Consider the following 22,246-nt stretch of genomic DNA (forward strand, 5'->3'; position numbering starts at 1 on the left):
GCTTAGGAGGCTCCCTGGCTCGGGAGCCAGATTGCTGCATGGTGATTTATGTGATCTGGGAGGCTGGCCCCACAGCCATGAGCATAGGGCATAAATCTGAGGCTTGTGGGGAGCCCTGATTCAGCCTGGCACACCTTGGCACCGCATCAGCCTTAAGCCTCTTCTCGTTGTACTGTGGGTTTGATGATACAAAGGGCGAAGCCAAGGCCCAGGCTCAGAAGCTACTGGGTCTCATTTATTCACTCATTTATTCAACCAGTAATTATCGAACACCTTCACTATGCCAGGTCCTGTGCTTGGTTCTTGGGATATAAGTGGAGAACTTGAAAGGCACAGGCCTGACTCTACTGGGACTCATACTCCATTGGGAGCAATAAACAAGATGGCCAGTGATTATATTCTGGAGTGTAACATGATACTGAGAGGGAAACACAAGGTGGTGTGGGGGTGCCATATTGTGATTTAGAAGAAATAACATATTTGAGCATAGAGATGACCAAAATATATTTCTCATGTGTGTTTGGTCTTTGCCCATAGTTCCTGACTCACAGCTTCCCCAAACCCTTGGAATTTCCCAAGCGATAAGAACAAGGGGAAAGATCTTTTGTGATAATGTTGGGTCTCTTGCCCCTCAGTTCCTGAAATCTTGTCAGAGCCATAAAGGTGAAGTGGCTATCTTAATCCTCACAAGCCCCTTTTCACCACAACTGGGTGGATGTTGATGAGGTGATTTTGGGGAAATACCTAAGGATGGGGGCTGGTTGCTAAGTGAACCAACCCGGAACAGAGTTTGGAACTTCCCAGGTTTGGGAAAGAGGGTTGGTGGGGTGGGGGTGAGGGGTAAGGAGAGAGAAGCCAGGGTTTAAATCAAGCACTGATGGCCAGTGAGTTAATCAATCATGCCTGTGTAATAAAGCCTCCATAAAAATTCAAAAGGAGGTGGTGGTTCTGAAAGCTTACAGGTTGGGGAGCCCAGAACACTTCCATGTGCCATCCTGCTGACCCCCAAGCTCCAATGGGACAGAAGCTCCTTTGTTGGGGACCTCTGTATGTTTTCATCCGGCTGTTGATTCATTTCCTTTAATATCTTTTGTACCTGGTTGTCTTGTGAGTAAATGGGTTTCCTAGGTTCTGGGAACAATTCTAGTGAGTTCATGGAACCCAGGGAAGGGGAAATCATGAGAACCTCTGAGTTATAACCAGCTGATCAGAAGCACAGGTAACAATCAGGGTTTGCAATTGGTATCTGAAGTGGAGGGCGTCTACCCTAGATTCTGGTGCTCTCTCTGGGTTGATGGCATCAGAATTGAATTTGGGGTTGGAGAGTTGTATGCTTGGGTACCATAATGGTGTTGGGGAATTGGTTGTTAGTGTGAAGAAGACTCTACACATTCTGGAAGTGGGTCTAGATGGAACCTAATTTAGGGGGCAGAGAGGGTAGCACATGAGTTATTTATTTTTTTCTTTTGAGAGAGAGAAAGCTCATGTGCATGAGTAAGGGAGGGGCAGAGGGAGAAAAAGAATCTTAAGCAGACTCCCTGCTGAGCACTGAGCCTGAAGAGGGGCTCAATCTCATGATCCTGAGATTATGACCTGAGCCAAAACCAAACCTCAGTTGCCCAACTGACTGAGCCACCCAAGTGCCCCTAAAATCTGAGCTATTCATGAACATGAAGGTTGGCTTTCCAGGGGAGGGGGTCTGTAAGCTGAGATCTGAGGGAGAACTTCTAAGAAGAGGGGATGGCTTTTGCAAAATCAAGGAAATGAGGGAGAGGATAAATGAGAGAGAAGGCAGAAAGTTCTGGGGCTATTTGTCATTCAAAGTGGCTGGAGAGCAGAATTACAGAGGGTAAGTGATGGGAGAGGTGGCCGGAGTCCTGACCGCACAGACATTTACAGGCCAGGATGGAGTCTGGACTTGACCAAAAGGGCCGATGGGAAGCAGAGGAGCAGCGTGATCACATTTTCTCTCCACAAAGTTCTTCCAGGATTTTCTATGCAGAGGAGGCTGGGATACCAGGTGGGAGGCAGAGAACACTAGGTGAGAGCAGGCGATGACCTGAATTAGGGTGGGACAGAGTTCACAGGCTAGCTGGAAAGCAGGTGGTAACAGCTAACAGTGAGCCAGGCTCCGGCCAAAGCACAGGATCTCTGGTTTAACTCTCCTAGGTCTGCATAACAGGTGCTACTGGTGTGCTCCTTTTATTTTTATTTTTAAAGATTTTGTTTATATATTCATGAGAGACAGAGAGAGAGAGGCAGACACACAGGCAGAGGGAGAAGCAGGCTCCCTGCGGGGAGCCCGACGTGGGACTTGATCCGGGGACCCCGGGATCACCACCTGAGCCGAAGGCAGACGCTCAACCGCTGAGCCCCCAGACATCCCTAGTGTGCCCTTTTTCAAGATGAGAAAAGTGAAGCACAGAGAGGTTAGGTAGCCTGCTTATGGTCACACAACTTGTAAGGGACAGAGCCGGGATACAAACCCAGGAAGCCTCCATCCAGATCCACGCTTTCCACCCCTGTGCCTGACCGCCTTCTTAGACCGCGAGCTTTCCCGAGAGTCAGGGTCTAAGCTCTGTGTTTTTCATAGCGCCTGGCACAGAGCCTGGCACCTGCCAGGGTCTTCATTACTATGTGTGCACGGAACGGCTGAGTCGATGAGCAGAGCCCCGGGCAGCCTGGCCTTGCACGGCCGCCTGGCTGCTTTCCAACTTGGACCGTTCTAGCCGGTCCCTTTCCTTGGCCAAGCCCTGGTGCCTTCCTCCCTAACACGGGCTTGATCAGGAGACAGGTGACTACCCACTGGGGGCTCTCTGCACATTGGGCTGATAACAGGTATGAAAGCGTTTCGGAAGTGACACGGCGCTCTGCTAACGCTGGGGAGGATAGTGGTCACCGCGCAGGCTGAGACCCCACACTGGAATCCCAGGCGGTATCTTGCTTTTTGTTGAGCACCACAAGCTCCCTTTCCCTGGAAGGCTTTGGTGCCAATTAATTACTGTTCTATGCGTCCAGGGGCTGGGGCCACCTGGCCATCCCTCGCTCCCTGACAGCCGAGGGTCTCGGAGCTCAGGAGTGGGCACCTCTTCCCTCCTGGTGGCAGCTCGCCCCCCCCCATTTACTTCTCCTTTAATCTGCATATTATCATCAGCACAAAGCCCTCAGAATAACATCTGACAAATGACACCTATTAAAAAAAAACTGTGTGCACTTCTCTTTCACCGCCTTCTAATTTGGAATAGCATTATAACTATGCATCGCTAGACAAGCAATATTATGTTAAGAACATGATAAAATACCAGCAGCCCTGTAATGGCACCAACCAAATGGTAATTTCTGCTTCAGAAATTGGTCATTTATTTTGCTGGTCTGTTCTTACGCTCAAATTAGATGAAGTTTAATATACTGTAAAATTGAATGTATTCTGTCCTTTTCAACAAATATGGCGTGTGTGGAAATGATTTATGGCTCATGGGAACCTCTAAAATGTTAAATAATCTCTTTTTGTGTGTTTCTTAAGTAAGTTATGGCCGGAGAGTTTAAACACAGGAAAAGCAAAACTTTATTAAGCTCCAGGCCCCGCTTCTGCCGACATCAAGCCGTGGTTTAAGAACGGGAGCCGTGGCCCCTTGAATATTGTGTTGGGCTGTGAGAGCAGCCACATTAATTGCTACATTAATTTTCTTCTATTAACTGTAATTGGGAGGAAAGCAAGTCTTCCCCAGCGAGTGTTATAATTTGCAACTTAATTTTTAATAAAGCTGTGTTGAGACCATGGGTGCTTAGCACAGGTCATTTCTTGCAATGGGTGTTTGGCATCCTTGCTGCTAGCCAACTAGAAGAGCTGCTGAAATGTGTGTGTGGGGTGGTAAGAGGTAGAGGAGGATGGGGAAAGCAGATGTACAGCTTTCCCAGAGACAAAGGGAAGGTGTAAAGGGTTCCCTTCTAAAAAATGCTTGACTTTTTGCCTTTCTTCCTTGCTCCCCCCCACCCTCCACGGCATTTCTGCAAGCTCAGGGGGACACTCGAGAAGCCCAGATAAATGGCCAGAGGACATGGTTAGATGTTCAGGACAGTGGCCATGCCAGAGACCCACTTTATGGCTGCAGATGAGCTTTAGTTTTCTCCTCTGTGGGATGGGGAGATTATCATAATAGTGATAACTGATTTTTTTTTTATCACCTGTACCATGTGCCAGGCACCATTTTAAGCCCTTTGCATATATGAATTCATTATATGCTCATGGCAACTCTATGATTTTGGCATATTACTGTCCCCATTTCACAGATGAGGAAACAGAGGCTCAGCGATGTTTTATAACTTCTCCAGGTCACACAGATGGTTAAGCTGCAGAGGCAAGGTTTAATCCCAAGTGGTTGGATCTTAGACTCCATGCTTTAAACCTGGAGGCTGAGATCTTCCATGCTTGTAAGGGAAGCCTAGAGAGATGGTGGATGTGACCAGGCCTGGCATGTCTTCACTGGGAAGTTTTTCATTCAACAAACATGTATTTGATACCTGCTGTATGCCAGCCACAGCCCCAGGCACTGCAGGGAGGGGGGGGGGCGGGGGAAGATAGAGATGGGTGAAAAGAAGCTCATGGTCTTTAATGCTCTTTTTTTAAAAATTTATTTGTTTATGATGGTCACAGAGAGAGAGAGAGAGACAGAGACAGAGACACAGGCAGAGGGAGAAGCAGGCTCCATGCACCAGGAGCCCGATGTGGGACTCGATCCTGGGTCTCCGGGATCGCGCCCTGGGCCAAAGGCAGGCACCAAACCGCTGCGCCACCCAGGGATCCTAATGCTCTTAAGATATACCTGAACATGCTCTAGGAGACCCAGTGCCTGGTGACAGCAGAGCTTCCTACTACTCAGATTAGTGAAGAAGTTCAGCTCCGGCAGCTGGGAATTAATACTTATCAGAATCCCACCACACACATGCCAGTTTCTTAATTTATATGATTTGTTTCATGAGCATACCAGCCTGGCCAGGTGCGCTTCAGGATCCCTATTTGGCAGATTAAATAATCGAGGACTTGTCTTACCTAGGATCTTACGATTTCTGAAACAGCCTTCCAATTTCCACCATTAGGTCAGCTTCATCCCAGAGCAGAGTTAGCCCAATGGATCCCGTCAGGGGCGACAAGAAATAGTTGGCTTAGATGAAGAAAAGTTTCTGGGGAGGTGTTATGGCCAGCAAGGGAAAAGTTGAGGATTGAAGCAGGTGGAAGGCTGAGAACAGAATGAGCAAGAATGTGCCATGAAAGAGGAGTTTTGGCTCAGTCAGACCTGGATCTGAATTCTAGCTCTGAATTCCTCGGGAGGTGACCTTGGATAGGTTTTGTAAACTCTTCAGCCTCAGTTTCCCTGTTTCTAACAACGGCATGCTAATGACATTGACTTCCTGGCTGGCTGAGAATTTAATGAGATGTTATTTGGATAAATGATCTTTAGCCCTGTGCCCTGTAGAGAGCAAGTTCCTAATCCATGATTATTGTAATTATAGTAGGAATTCTTGTTCATGGGTCATCTCCGAGAAGAAAATCACTCTCAGGGATGACAATTGGGAAATACTCATGCCCACAATTTTTCTGCTCAGTCTTTCCCTTGTCAGGCCTGGACAATTTATCAAATGCCTGCAAGCCCCAGTTGACCAGCAAGGAAAGAGACAAACAGTGACCCACTGTTGCTTCCTCTTCTAAATAATCTAATTCTTTTGGTCATGGGTGGGACCCTGGACTTGCTTGATGTTTAATCTTGGGGGATTCTTAAGGCTAAGCAAATTTGGGAAATCCTGCACTAAGGGGGAGTTCTTGACTTTAATATGTAGAAGAGTCACCTGGGGAAATTTATACAGTTTAGATTTCTGGCTTCTCCTACCAGCTTGAAACTGAATTTCAGGATATACCCCAGAATCTGCATCTCGGTTTGATTTATTCCTGTTTTCTAATGAAAATCTCCGTTTTCATCAAATGATCTTAAAATCACTTACATTTATAATCATCTCTGTATCTCCTATGTTCAGCATGGCATGCATAATGCTCAGTGAATACTGGAAGATCCATCCATCCATCCATCTATCCATCCATCCATCCATCCAATCATCCATCCACTTATTTCTTCAACAAATATGATTTCAATACTTGAAATGTTCTGAGTGTCATTTTTGGTACGGAATTACACAATGAAAAAATTTCTGAATATTGAAATTCCTCCTTCATTGTTTGTAAAATCTTGGTTTATTTGGGGTAGGAATTAACCTTATTCCACATATAACAAAACTTTTAAGTCGAAGGGGAATTTGTATTCTGGTGAACTGGGCAATAAGTTAATTAACCTCTCAAGGCCTTGGTCTCTTGGTCAGGAAATATGATATGGTATCCTATAGTTTAGTTCTCATCGCTGTAGAGCACTTGGTACACTGTAGGGGGTTTGGAAATGGTAGATATTATTGTTCTTAATAATAAATAGAAAAGATTATCAAAAGAATAGTGTTAACTGGCCCTGATTTTCTCTGATGTCATTTCCCATGTGAAGAGACAGATAATAACTTGATACAATTACTACAGAATCTATTAAGTTTATCTCACATGATCTGTGCTCATTCTCTGATTTTGGAGTGTTTTTTCTTCTTCATTTTCTGTGTTCCATTTCTGTCTTCTATTTGGATTAATAGTTTCCATTTTGGTTCCTCTCTTTTTCTCTGTATGACTTCCTCTCTTCTTTCCTAATGCCCTTCTTTTCTCTGCTCCTTATCTTATTTTTCTGCCTCTTTATCTTTTGGCTCTCTTATTCTTTATTACCTTCTTTTTAAAAAAAAGATTTTATTCATTCATTTGAGACAGAGAGAGAGCGTGAGCATGAGCAGAGGGAGGGGCAAAGGCAATGCAGACTTCCCACTGAGCAGGGAGCCCAACATGGGACTCCATCCCAGGACCCTGGGATCACTATCTGAGCCAAAGGCAGACACTCAACCGACTGAGCCACCCAGGTGCCTCTGTTCTTTATTTCATCTTAACATGTATTTTTTCCCTCTAATTTTCTGTCTTCTCTTTGTGGTCTCTCTGCTTCTCCCAGGAGGCCCAAACAAGTTCTTAAAATGCTTGCTCATGAAGAGAGTGTGTCTCCTAATATTCATTTTTAGAGTAGATAAGATGAATACTTCGTTTTTCTCTTTAAACCAACAGCAAGAAAGGGGAAGCTATCCCTGTACAATTAACTCAGATCATTATTTTCTTCTTTTGTGTGTGCCCCTCAATGGAAGTGCAACCCGTTCCTGTGGATCAGCACCAGGAGCAATGGTGTATTTTTTTTTACAGAGTCAAAGAGAAGAGATAGTTTCCAGATGACCTGGTTCCAACACTTATTCTTCTACTAAACAAGCTTCAGAGTTTAAGGCTGTCATTTGACTTCTCTGGGATTCACTTTCACATTTATAAAGTAAGTAGGTTGTACCAAGTATCTCTGAGGCTCTTCCTCATACTAGAATTTCCGTGAGTCTGATCTCTGATTCATTTCCTATAGCAATGCTATCAAATGCCAAATTTCATTAGCCTGACAAGCCTCACTAGGCATAAGAAGAAGGTATTCAATTGCAAATAGAGGACAATTGACATTATATTTTTCAATTTTCTCTGGGCATAATGCACTTTGTTAGACTTTGCTTTGCTTTTACCTTTGGAAATGTATTTTTACAAAGACTCAAAGGGCATAAGCAGGGTTACTTGAGTCATGGGGAATGTTCTCGGGCACTCTTTTCCAGTAGGCAGAGGATTTCTATTTTTACCCCTTGAAAATATTTTTAAATGATCCCTAAGACAGTAATTTCTACCTTTATTGAAGTATAACTGACAAAATTAGAATATACTTGAAGTGTGCAATGTGATGATTTGATATACATATACGTGCAATAGTATATCATTCGATCCTTTAGTAGCTGCCACATTTTTTGCTTCTTTAGAGCCAAACAAACTCTTTGTTTCCTTGATCCTTCATGATAATTTCTTTTCATTGAGTATTTAGTACTGCCAAGGGAAGTCCTGAGTATTTTGAAATACTTTAATTATTCACTGTAAGACCAAGAAGCAGGTACCTTGCCACCTGATATAACTCACAGGCACCTTATCACCACGACTTTCTTCCCCCAAATTTGTTCTAATTTGTCAGTCATTCATTTGAAGAGTGACTCTGAGAATTGTCTTCAATACTTGATCACACTGTGTCTTCAGTCTCCATATTTCTGTAATGCTTTGGATATATTCCCATTACGAGTACCTCTACTTGGGACCCAGTTCACACTCAGGAGGCCCACTGAATTCTGCATTCCTTCCCATGGACATTCTTCTTCTATGAAAAGTTTCAGGTACCTCCACTAAGATCTTTTGTGTGTGTGTGTGTGTATTTTTTTATTGGAGTTTGATTTCCAACATATAGCATAATACCCAGTGCTCATCCCGTCAAGTGCCCCCTTCAGTGCCCGTCACCCAGTCAACCTGTCCCCCCGCCCACCTCCCCTTCCACAACTCCTTGTTCGTTTCCCAGAGTTAGGAGTCTCTCATATTCTGTCTCCCTCACTGATATTTCCCACTCATTTTCTCTCCTTTCCCCTTTAATCCCTTTCACTATTTTTCATATTCCCCAAATGAATGAGACCATATAATGTTTGTCCTTCTCCAAAAGACTTACATCACTCAACATATTACCTCCACTAAGATTTAATAATCAGTTGCTCAACTTGGAAATGTTCTGAACACTCTCTCTGCTGAACACTCTCTCTGCTTCTCTCTTCCCATGGAAGTAGCCATATCCTATCAATTTAACCTCAAAATTCTTTCTTTCTTTTTTTAAAATTTTATTTATTTATTCATGAGAGACACAGAGAGAGGCAGAGACATAGGTAGAGGGAGAAGCAGGCTCCATGTAGGGAGCCTGATGCAGGACTCGATCCCAGGACCCCGGGATCATGACCTGAGCTGAAGGTAGACGCTCAATCACTGGGCCAACCAGATGCCCCTAAATTCTTTCTTTTTTTAAGAAAAGATTTTATTCATTTATGAGAGAGAGAGAGAGAGAGAACATGCATAAGCGGAAGAAGGGGTAGAAGGAAAGGGAGCAGGAGAAGCAGATCTCAGGTGAGCAGATAGCCCCATACAGGGCTGGATCCCAGGTCCTCAAGATCATGACCTAAGCTGAAGGCAGACACTTAACCGATTGAGCCACCCAAGTGCCCCCACCTCAAAATTATTTCTTGATTCAGAATCCTCTTCCCTGTTGCCATCATTTCAGTTTATAATCTAATGTCCCATTTAAAGTCCTGCAAACTACCTTCTAACCCATTTCTGTACTTCTGCTACTGTCTTACCGTTTTCTTTTCCAGACAGAGATTGATATTTCCAACTTGAAAACATTCAATGGCCCCCATGGCTATTGTGATGAAGTCAGAACTCCTTGGTATGCACACAAGGCCCTTCGTAACCTTCTTCTCTGCTACTTTAATTTCCAAACCCTGTTGGGAAAGTGACATGCTCTTTTTGATAGGCAGCTAAGCTGATAAAGGAAGTAACCTTAGAGCTATTGGTGGACATCTTTGCCATCTTGTAGGAATAATCCACCTAATAGAAAAGCCAAAACAGATGAAGGCAGAGCTATGACTCAGAGAGAAGGCGAGGACAGAGAGAGAGACAAAGAGAGAGACACGCACACACAGAGAAGGGGGGGTGGTGAGAGAGAAATAGAAGGAGGGAGAGCACATAACGGCATTATTATGTTGTGTAGATTAAAAATACAGATTCAGCCATGCCTGAGGCTTTCTTCAACTTCTCAATTATGTAACCGATAAGATTTTTGGGGGTATGTGTGCTCATGTTAATGTTCTTTGAGGTTTTCTTCCTTTGCAACCAAAAGAGAACAAACTAATTTGAATTATTTATCTTTTTATCTAAATGCACTTTAAAAAGATTCGAGTTATCCTATGTCTTTCAGAAAGGGCAATAAAAATTTTTTCACACCTCTTACTCTTTCTCTCATTAACCAGCAAAACGAGGGAAACTTCTATTCTATTAAGGTATGTATGCTACATGGGTGGCAGTGGAGTCCCAATACTAAATAATAGCTTCTATTTGTTGAATACCTACTATATATCAGACTCCTGAGACACATTATACCTAATCATTGTCTCAGCCTATGTAATATACAATTACCTCTATTTTACATCTCAAAAATTGGGCTCTAAGAAGTTAAGTATCATTTTTTAAAGATTTATTTATTATTTTAGAGAGAAAGAGAGTGTGAGTGGAGGGAGGGGCAGAGGGAGAGGGAGAGAGAGAATCTTAAGCAGACTCTGTACTGAGCAAGGAGCCTGATGTGGAGCTTGATTCCATGACCCTGAGACCACGACCTGAGTTAAAACCAAGAGTCGGCTGCTTAAATGACTGAATCACCCAGGCGCCAGTAAGTATCATTAAAATCACATGCCCTATGGATGAGATAACTGAGGTACAAATCCAGTTATATCTGCTTTCCAAATCAATATGTCTTACATTATACCATACTATTCATACTGTAGATTGCAGCTGTGTTCCCCAGATGAAAGAATAAAAATAATATTGATTGAGTACCTCATGCATGTTAGATGCTGGTGTTTTCATAGACATTAATTCATAGATCATCTTATTTCATCTTAAAATCTTATGAAGTGTTATCAACCCAAATTTACAAGTAATGGTACTAAGTAAAGGCCAGGAAATTATGGAGTAAAAAAAGTGACTAATATTGGATCCAAACTCATGAATATCTGAAAGCAAAGCTCTTGTTTTATTTTTCTAATTATTCCTCTTGATCCCTTAAGAGAGCTCAAAATCAAACTGGCTGAATAATTAGAGCGTCATGAAATTTATACCATTGGATTAACATGTAAGGGCATTAAATATATCAAGGGAAATGATAACTAAAATGATTATTGGTCCCCCTTTAAAAGAACACTCTTCTGTTAAAAGATTTGAGGTCCCCATTTCTAATATGTGTGGTAGAGGTCTTCATGACTTCTTTCTAGCTCTAAAATTGTATAGTTCTATTGTATGTCATCTGGGCCGTTATTTAGGATTAGGTTTTGCAGCAATAGAGACAGCTTAAAAAATACAAGTTTATCTCTCTCACGTAAAATTGAAAGGAAGGCCATGTAAGGCTGTTATGGTGGTTCTGTCCTGCAAAATCTTCAGAGACACAGCTCCTTTCAGAAAACTCCATCTACATTGAGTCCCAAGATGATGACTCTGTCTCCACCCATCACATACATATTCCAAGCTTCAAGTGGGTAAATGAACAAGGATAGAAAAGGCAAAGGGTAATTACCATTGTCTTCTAAGAAAGCTCTCACATGATGCTTCCATTCTACATTTAATTGGTTAAGACTTAGTCACATGATAGGGCATCTGGCTGGCTCAGCTGTAGAGAATGTGACTACTGATCTCAGGGTTGTTAGCTCAAGCCCCATGTTGGGCATGGAGCCTACTTAATTTTAAAAAAAGAAGAAAGAGAGAAAGAGAGAAGGAGAGAAAGAGAGAAAAGAAAGAAGAAAGAAAGAAAGAAAGAAAGAAAGAAAGAAAGAAAGAAAGAAAGAAAGAAAGAAAGAAAACTCAGTCACATGACCACACCTAACTACAAAGTAAGTTGGGAAATACAGCCCCCTCCTGCATGTTGTCAGGTTCACATTACCAGTGAGGGGGGAGAATGGATACTGGAGTCACCTGTTCATTTTTCACACACACACTTGTTGGTAAAGAATAAATTATTGAAAATAACCCACATATTTGCAGAAAACACTTAATGGTTATGTAAATATCAGATCATAACCCAAAGGAAAAGTGAGACATGAAAAATAAGTCTCAGTTTTGTGAACAAGTCTCATGAGAAACAATCCCAAAATTGCCAATCACTGACCATTCTTTATTCTTTCCAAAGTAAGACAAATTGACTTACTCTGGGCAAACTATTTCCTTAAACCTTATATTCCTTGTTCCTAAAATGATGATAATAATATAGATACATATATATGAGGAGATTTATTATGTGAATTGGCTCATGTGGTTGTGGAGGCTGAGAAGTCCCATTCGTAAGGTAGAGAACCAGAGAAACTGGTGATGTTAAGTTGAGGAATGAGAGGGAAGAGGGGTGGAGGAGGTAGGTACTCAAAATATAAGTCCCCGTCTGAGTCTGAAAGCCCAAGAACCAGATGTCTCGGCTCAAGAGGAGAGAGCGAGCGCAAGAAAATCCACCTTTCTCTACCATCTATTCTATTTAGGCTCTCAATGAATTGGGTATTGCCTAGCCCCACGGAGGAGGTCAACCTCATTGGTTCTATCTGGGGTACACACTGGTGTCTGAACCAACTCTCCATTAGGTAGAATAAGACTGTGTCTGATTTGTCAACCACCTCGGGTTTGAGATTCGCTTCCCAATTCAACAGCACATGCTGTAACCAGAAGAGGCACTAGGCAGATAATACATCAGGTTGAACATAGAAATTAGTTTCTTCACCTGTCTCCCTTTTATAAATTGAAGACTCTTGGACTCTAGAGAAAATCCACAGGTAATCTATTTCTGCCTCTCGTTTTATATATGAGCAGGACTCAAAAGGTAAGTGGCTTGCCCAGTGACATAAAGCTGGTTTGTGACAGATGCATAGTGCTTCAGTGATTTCCCCCCATACAAAACCCTCTCCAAAGAGAGAAAGAGAGAGAGAGAGCATGAGTAAGCGAGAGGGAGAGGGAGAGAGAGAATCCCAAGCAGGATCCATGCTCAGTGCAGAGCCTCACACAGGACTCGATCTCACCTCCCTGAGATTGTGACCTGAGCTGAAATCAAGTCAGTCTCTGACTGAGCCACCCAGGTACCCCCAACTCTGATTCTTTTTTTAAAGATTATTTATTTATTGGAGAGAGCAGAGGATGTGAGAACACAAGTGGGTGGTTGAGGCAGAGGCAGAGGGAGAAGCAGACTCCCTGCTGAGCAGGGATTTCCCCACATGGGGCTTGATCCCAGGATCCTGGGATCATGACCTGAGCCGAAGGCAGATACTTAACTGACTGAGCCACCCAGGCACCCCCCCGACTCTAACTCTTTTTAGGGGATAATCCAATTTAAATCATAATCCAATTTGTGATAAAGCTGACCAATTGGCTTTTTCCCCCTTCTTTAAGCCACTGGTACTTTTCTCTCAATTACTCTCCATGGTGTTTGATTTGGCTCATCAGTTGGGCTGCAGAACACATGGAATAGGAATCTAGTCCCATGGAAATCTTGTGCTACTTTATTGAAACTCACTAACGATGTACTTGGGATTCTCATTTTTATTTCCTGATCTGTGACTTAAAAATCCCTCTGGAAAAAATTATTATTTGTTCAAATGAGCATAAATGAAAGTAATATTTTTCCTCTAAGGAATGCAAATTTATTGAAGAAATAGTAGCAAATATAGGGAAGCAATATAACTTTCATAACTCCACTACCCAGCAATGATGATTATTAATATGTTGGTATATAATAATATTACATAATGGATCATATCATACATACTGCTCTGTAAGTTGCTTTTCTCTTTTAACAATATGTTACAAACATTTTGCAAGTCAATAATTATAAATCTATATCACCAATTTGAGTGGTTTTAGAATACTTCATTTGAATAAACCCTCATTTATTTAAAGTATTCTCATGTGGTAAGATATTTCCTTTTTTTTTTTTTTTTTTTGCTCTTATGAACAATACAATGATGAGTACCTTATAATACATTTTTGGATAATGTATCAGTTGGGATCCCTTGGTCTTAAGGAAAAGAATGACTAAAATTAACAATACAGAAAACACAGATGTTGGAAAGGATGTGGAGAAAGGGGAACTCTCTTCAACTGTTGGTGGAAATATAAACTGATGCTGTCACTCTGGAGAACAGTATGGAGGTTCCTCAAAAAATTAAAAATAGAACTATCCTATGATCCAGCAATTGTTCTACTATGTATTTACCCCAACCCCCCCAAAAATACTAATTTGAAGGGATACATACACCCCAGTGTTTATAACAGCATTATCTACAATAGCCAAATTACAGAAAGAGCCCAAATGTCCATCAACTGATGAATGGATAAAGAAGATGTGGTATTTATATACAGTGGACTATTAGCTATAAAAAAGAATGTAGTCTTGCCATTTGCAATGCTGTGGATGGAGCTAGAGTCAAAGCTCAGAGAAAGACAAATACCTTATGATCTCACTCATGTGGAATTTAAGAAACAACAATCATAGGGGGAAAAAAAGAGAGGGGCAAACCAAGAAATAGACTCATAGAGAATATGGTTACCAGAGGAGAAGACGATCCATCCAGAAGGGGATGGGTAAAACAGATGATGAGGATTAAGGAGGCACTTGTGATGAGCACTTGGTGTTGTATGGAAGTGTTGAATCACTAAACTGTAGAACTGAAACTAATAAAAAAAAAGTGTATGTTAACTAACTGGAATTTAGTTAAAATGAAACAGGTTAATTGTGGTAAGATAGAAGGGAGGAAGAAAGAATTTATTGGAATGGTTGAGGTGACCCACAAGTTTGAATCACAAAGTGAGAAAGTAAACATCAGAAGGCAGATGGATCTGGGAAGCTCTGAGGATCCAGGTAACCAAAGCTAGTGGGAAGTTGATGGAAGCCCCTACCATGGACATAAGTCAACTGCTGCCATGTTCTGACCTTGACCACTTCCACTGAAGTCCAAGGAAGAGGGTCCATAATGTTTTTCTTGTGTCCATGTCCACTATTTGGCCAAGAGAACACATGGCATCTTTATTGACAGTCCTACCCAAACTCACAAGGAGAAATAATTTCTCAAAGAAAAATCCAAGGGCTTTAATCAGAAAAAAGGGAATGGATGCTGGACAACTGAAAATGACACCATAATGCACTTGTCTGAATATTTCAGAGATTAAATTCCTGGAAATGAAGTGATTAGTTTGGAGGATAAAAACTCATTTTAAAAAATCTTCTAAATAATGCAAAAAATTATTGGCAACTAAAAAGCTAATAAAGAGAAAGTTATTATTCATAATAACAGAATTAGTAATAAGTTGTTAGAAGAAATCCCAGGAGGTTTGTTTCAATCTGCCTTTCATATTATATTTTAGAATTCCAACCAGAGACAGAGGGAACGTGGGTAGAGTCTTATGCCAAAACTCATCACTCTGTGCACCATGAAATATGTAGCTTAAAGTAACAGGTTCCAAAAGAGAATGAATGCATTCATTTTATTGAAGAAAAAAAAAAGCCAAAGGAGAAATAAATGGAATCTTTTGAATGCAGGTTCTTATGTTTAAGTACAATTATATAAAAGGAAAGAGATAGTCTAGCAGAATGGTTTAGAACAAAGTTTGGTCCAAACATACCTTGTTTGAGTTCACTCTAGCTGCTTTAAATTAACAGCTTCCATTTCCTCATTGGTAAATTATCTAATATTAGTACTTACCTGATTGAGTTATTGTGGAGATGAAATGATATAATTCTTATATGGACACTTAGGAGAGTGGCTGGATTATAGTAGGTCCTCAACTAGCATTAGCTCTTTGATTTATTCCTGGTGGAGTGAAGTGGCTTAAGTCTCCCCTAAAAGGATGGAAGATTCTCCATCATTCTGCAAACATGGGATTTAGAAAATCATCCTAGACAACTCATAGCTCTGGAGGAAATGCTAGATGTCCACATAGGGATACCTCTCCTATTCCATCTTCTGGATGGTGTCATGAGGAGCATTTTTAAGCCAACCTTCATCCTTGGCAGGCACTATACAACAGCCATCTTTATGATAGTTTGGAAATAGCCATGCTCCCTCATAACTTCATTTAAAAATTATATTTACTTACTAAATATATCTTTTTATAGACATTCATAAAAAGGATGTGTATAGCTTAAAGTTGTACCTATGTATCTATGACTTAGCTCAAGACTCAGAACATTTAAACATTATCACAACTTGGGAGCATCTTTCCACTTCTTTCTGACAATTTTCTCATTTTTCTCCTTCTTAGAGGTAAATCCTCTTCAGATTCTGTGTTATTAATTCCTTACTTTATGGATTTTCTAGAAAGGCATGCATTCCCAAACACTTTTTTTTGGCCTGTTTTAGAAAATTTATGTAGAATCCTATAGAATGTATTCTTTCATAGCTTACTTTTTTTGTGGTTCAAATTATAATTTGAAATCTATGGATGCTGCTTTGCAGTTCACTCTTTCTTATTACTGTCTGGATCCTACTGTACAAATGCACCACAATTTTTATATACCTCCTTTGGAGATGGGCATTTGGAATATTTATTTTTTATTATTATAAATGCTGCTGCTGTAAAAACATAAACATATATACCTGCATAAAATGAGAAATACATATAAACAAATATACCTATATGTATAAGCTCCAAGATCCTTACTTGCTGAAATAAGGATGAAGATTCCCATGGTTCAGACACATTTGTGTGGGCAATTTGGAGTCTTTAAGGTGATGATATGAAAAACCTACAGTGTGGAATTATGGCCATCTAGACTTCTTCGTGTTGTTTGAAATATAAGTGAATGACTTCACATCTGTCATTGTCTGAGCCTCATCCAACCTGCTTCCAGAATATGGTTGGATCTTCACATACAAAATGGCAAAAAAAAAAAAAAAATTCAAGTGGTTTCTTAACTATTAACTCTATAATAAACTTATACATATATGTATATTTGTTTATATGTATATTTGTTTATATGTATTTCTTATTTTATGCATGTATATATGTCTGTATGTATAGATAGATATAGATATAGATATACATATTTATATAATCTCTGTCCATGTTCCAGAGCCCATTGTGATGTGGTAGGGATTATAGAAGATATGGATATTAGGGAATTACATGTGATTGCTTTACTGACTAGGTCCCATGTCACTTTAGGATGGAGGGCTGACCTACAAACAACTCTTTTGTGCTTAGGAGTTGCTTAGAATTATAGCCAATTTTGTTAAAATATCTCAAATCACAGTGTGCTCTTAGAACAGCAGGCAGGAGTGAAATCCTGGTCCATGGACCTAAGAGAAGCCTCACCAGCTTTTGAGGGAGGTAATTGATGAGAGGCATAAGATTTTTAGACCCAGTCAAGCTGGAAGCAACCATAAGCTCTAGAATAGTCTCTGGATTGTAGTGACCAGAAAGAATAGAGAGGAAATAAAAGGAGTTGCTAGTTGTAAGTGGTGAAATTCAAACTCAGGTCTATTTCATCACAAAGGTCTTAACCACTTGTGATTTACTATAAAGTATATATGTGTATCTATACATCTGTATCTAGCAGTCAAACTCAGTTCTGCACAGAATAAACCCAGCCGCCATCCTTTCTTTAGGGCTTCCGCTTAAGAACTGGATCTACGGTTAGTAAGACATAAACACACTGCCCTGGCATAGGGCCCCTTCCATTTTCTAAGCCTGGACTGTGTTCCTCTAATGTCCCCCTGACCCTCTTCTTTTTCTTTTTCTTTTTTTAAATTTTATTTATTTGAGAGACAGAGCACAAGCAGGAGGGGCAGGGAGAGGGAGAGGGAATATCAGGTAGTCTCTACAGAGTCCTGAGCCCAACACAGAGCTCAATCTCAGGACCTTGAGCCAAAACCAAGAGTTGGATGCTTAACTGACTGAGCCACCCGGGCACCCCCTCCCCCAAACCTCCTATCTTCTTTTAGGCCTCAGCTGAAGGCCACTTCCTCATGGAGGCCTTGGCTGGATGTCTCAGCAGGGAGATTCGCTTGCTTTATGTTCTCTTGGCATTATATATTTGTCCTTTAATAAACCTCATCAGTCTTGTGGTTATAGATGATTATTATCCTTCCTTTGTTCTCTGTATTTATGAATCTGTTTGTATTTATTGTTTGTTTGTTTTTATTTTTATTTATTTATTTATTTTTAAATTTTTATTTATTTATGATAGTCACAGAGAGAGAGAGAGAGGCGCAGAGACACAGGCAGAGGGAGAAGCAGGCTCCATGCACCAGGAGCCCGACGTGGGATCCGATCCCGGGTCTCCAGGATCGCGCCCTGGGCCAAAGGCAGGCGCCAAACCGCTGCACCACCCAGGGATCCCTGTTTGTTTGTTTTTAGATTCCACCTATAAGTGTAATCCTATGATATTTGTCTTTCTCTGTCTGATTCACTTCATTTAGCATAATACTCCCTGGGCCTAGCCATGTTGTCACAAATGACAAGATCTCATTCTTTTTTTTTTTATGCCTGAGTAATATTCCATTGTGTGTATGCAGCCCATCTTCTTTATTCATTCTTCTGTGGATGGACACTTGGGCTGCCTCCGTATCTTGGCTAATGTAAACAACACTGCAATAAACATAGGGGTGCAAATATCTTTTCAAATCTATGTTTTCATTTTCTTTGGGTAAATGCCCAGCAGTGGAACTTCTAGATCTTCTAGATGTCATTGTGTGATGGATCTGACTTCCCTCCTTTAGGTCAATGAGAGTGGAAAGGGGACTTGAATGGGTCAAAGGTCAAAGAGGGTGAAAGTAGAAAATTTTCTTTCTGGACATGTTACCTAAACGGAATTGTGTGCATATGTATGTAAGTATATGTTTGGCTTCTTGCGCATAGTATTATGTTTTTAGGGCTCATATGTTGTTTTATGTATCGTTATGGTGTTCCTCTCTGCTGCTGAATAGTATTTTGCTGTATGGATATACCATGGATCTGGGGGTGAGGATGAAGATTAACTATCACCAGGCATGAAGGATATTACTGGAGTGATGGAAATGTTTTAAAATTGGATTATGGTGATGGCTTCGCAACTCTGTAAATTTATTAAAAACCATTAAATTGTGCACTTAACCTTGATCAACTTCATGGTATGTAAATGTTGTCTCAATAAAATTGTTAATAAAAAATGAAGTGCAAAGAAAAATCAGAATGGGGAAATCATCTCTGGCTTTGAACAGTAAGAAAGGCTTCATGGAAGAGGTGTCATGTGTGATGAGCTTGATTAGTTATACTGGCGTGAGTACTAAAATATGTCTGTGAATGCCTGCTGTGTATGACACCTTCCCACAACATCTCATTTAATCCCCAGAAAACTTCCTTTTACACAGCCCAGACCCAGGTGTGGAGTGACTTGCTTAAGGGCACCCAACTAGCATGTGGGCGGACACAACCTAGAGCCCTGGTCTGTCCAGCATGGAAGCTCCTGCCTGTATTTACCATGCATCCTGCCTCTGGCCTGGCTCCTAAGTCTCTGGGAACAGGAGGATGTGGTGGTTTTGCGAACCATCTATCATAATCTTGTTTGCTGAAAGACGACCTAATTTGCTACTATCTAACTGAATTCAAACTTCATAGCGAGGCGACATAATAAAAACACCCTCCTAATAGTGCGCTGCTTAAAGGCAAATGAATTTCTCAGATATGAAATTAGAATTACGCTCTCTAAGCGCACGGAAGCTGGAGGATACATAGCGCCATAACATTGATTTCAATTATGCCCTAACCTTCAGCACGATGATATGACATTATACCCCTCTGTCATCGACTGCGGATGCACCCTCACTTTTATTCCTCTTGTTAAAATATGAGCTTTGTTGTGCTCCATCGATCTCTGCAAATATTCTGCTGTTTACAACTTGGATAATCTCTGTGTAATCTAAAGGAGTAATTGGATTCCTACGAATGTGGCTGAATTTTCAACATCATTGGGGTGGGAGGGGGTATGGGGGGATGGAGAATCTGACACCATGAAAGCCCCCCAATTGCAGAAACGTCTTTTGTTCTCTAGTTAAAGCTGACCTTTTCTCTCCGATTTGAAAGGTTATGTCCTAATAAGTTTGGGCGCTGTAACAGAAAGGATATAGTTCCCTCAAATGAAACAAGGCTGTAAAAGTCACAGCTCTGGCTCTTCAGATGCCATCACTGCGGTGGCCGGTCATTATCTCATTCAGGAAAATAAGGATGAAGGGGTTCAGGTTACGTTTTTAAAAAATGACCCTCTTTTGGGAAAAAACAGATGTGTGTGCACATGCATGCATACACGCATATACACACCCCTTGAAGTCCACACACAGTTCGTGCTCCTTTTGTCAATAACTTTCATTCTTTTCCATCAACATGGGTATTTGGAAGGGAAGGAGGATATGCTGCTTTCTTAATCTTGATTCTGCCATTGGCCAGCCAGCGAACCTTGGGCAAAGTAACTCAGTTTCCCCCCTATTTAAAATGGGGGATCCCAATAAAATTGACATTGTAGAATTGTTCTGAACCTATATTAGATTTGTAAAATTCTTAGAACACTGGCACAGAGTAAACACCCGTGTTTGCTAACTAAACTCAATTAAAAGGAAAAAAAAAATGACATGCAGATGCCATCTCACCAAAATGTAGGGAATGGTGGGGATTAGATTTTGTTAGGTTATTCTCAGTAAACTAGAAGTTAGAAAAGAAGGAAGTCACACGAAGAAGGGTAATCTCCAGGCTGGAGGGACAGAGAGGCCGTGGTGCAGATGAGATTCCATGCACCACAGCATCTCTCACAGCGGGGACACCACCTCTGAGATCAAGGAGCATTCCAGTGTCAATGCCCCATTGAGAATGGATTATTTTTACTCTTCAGGAAGTGAGGGGAGTTAGCTTATGATGTGATCATAGCAATAGTTTTCAGATAAAAAGATGTTAATTTTCAGCAATAAGAAATAATAAAAAATAATTAAAATTAATCAAAATTAATCATTTAATATAAGTTATTAAAGTGATAATATAACTTCAGGCATTGTTATGGAAAGATGCCAATGATACATTGTTAGGAGTCTATTTTTTTAAAAAAACTGTATTTAAGAAAATACATGGATGGGTATATGACAAGTCATAGTTTTGTAATTTTAAACTTTTTAGGATTTATTTATTCATTTTGTTTTCTCAAAATATTTATTTATTTATTTATTTATTTATTTATTTATTTATTCATTCATTTATTTATTTATTTAGCACTGGAGCATGGGGAGGGGCAAAGGGAGAGAGAGAAGGAGAATCTTAAGCAGGCTCTTTGCCCAGTGGAGAGCCCTACTCAGGACTTGATCTCAGAACCCCAATATCACGACCTGAGCTGAAATCAAGAGTCTGATGCTTAGCCAACTGAGCCACCCGGGCACCCCCAGAATATAGATTTTTAAAAATCCAATTATTCATTTTTGCATCAATGGGAAGGTTACCCAAAGAGTTACTCCACAGAGTTTGGCATGCCAGCGTATTTGGAAGAGCACCAACATTTCTTTTTCAAATTCTAGGAATCTTATTTGGGAATTTAGCAAACCTACCGATTCAGTGGACATAAAAGAGAGAAATGGACCCTCACATATGGCCAAATAGAAGATTAGTTGATGGATAGAATACCTATGCTGTCTCCAAAAAATTTATATCAATAATAAAATGTGTTCATCGTGGAGAAAAAAGTACACAGAACATGAACATTACTTCAAACCTTGTACCACAGATAGAACCTCTGTCAACATTTTGTGCATGTCCTTGGAGTGCCTACCTGTCCTCTCTCTCTCTAGAACATAAAGAAAGGGAAGAAAAAATAAAAGAAGACAAAAACAGAGAGGAAAGCAAACCATAAGAGACTCTTAACTCTGGGGAACAAACGGGTTGCTGCGGGTGGTGTAGCAGGGGCGGGGTAGGGTAACTGGGTCTTGGGCATTAAGGAGGACACATAATGGAATGAGCACTGGGTGTTATATGAAATTGATGAATCACTGAATTCTACCCCTGAAACTAATAATACACTATATGTTAACTAAATTTAATTTAAGTTAAAAAATAATTTAAAAAAGAAATACAGATACGGAATTCTATCTGTATCTATATCTATATTTTGTAATCTGGGTAGATAGAGGTAGTTTGAGTACTTACAGGCTGAAGCTACATATACATATACACACACACACAAACACACACACTTTCTGTAGTTAACAAAATTAAGATCATAGAGAGCACATGCTATATCCTGGCTTGCATTTGGATGATTTTGCTGAATAGAATACCATATGCATTTTCTCGTGACGCTAAATGTGCTCCACAACGTGATTTTAATGACTTCATGATATTTCATTATATGGCCATACCATAATTTACTTCACAAATCTCTTGTGAATAGTTGCGTTTTTCAAATTTATCACTATTATAAATAATGTT

General features: G+C 40.6%; 1 long non-coding RNA gene across 3 annotated transcripts in view; it reads left to right on the forward strand.

Annotated features, from left to right (window-relative positions):
- Positions 1 to 18,057, forward strand: part of LOC144319235 (uncharacterized) — an 824,173-nt gene extending 806,116 nt beyond the window's left edge. For all 3 annotated transcript variants that reach the window (XR_013385123.1, XR_013385121.1, XR_013385124.1), the window contains one exon: positions 17,997 to 18,057. This is a non-coding gene — a long non-coding RNA (uncharacterized LOC144319235). The remainder of the gene's footprint in view (positions 1 to 17,996) is intronic.
- Positions 18,058 to 22,246: the final 4,189 nt, after the last annotated feature.

Source organism: Canis aureus, chromosome 8, assembly GCF_053574225.1.
Source record: "Canis aureus isolate CA01 chromosome 8, VMU_Caureus_v.1.0, whole genome shotgun sequence".
Lineage (NCBI taxonomy): Eukaryota > Metazoa > Chordata > Mammalia > Carnivora > Canidae > Canis > Canis aureus.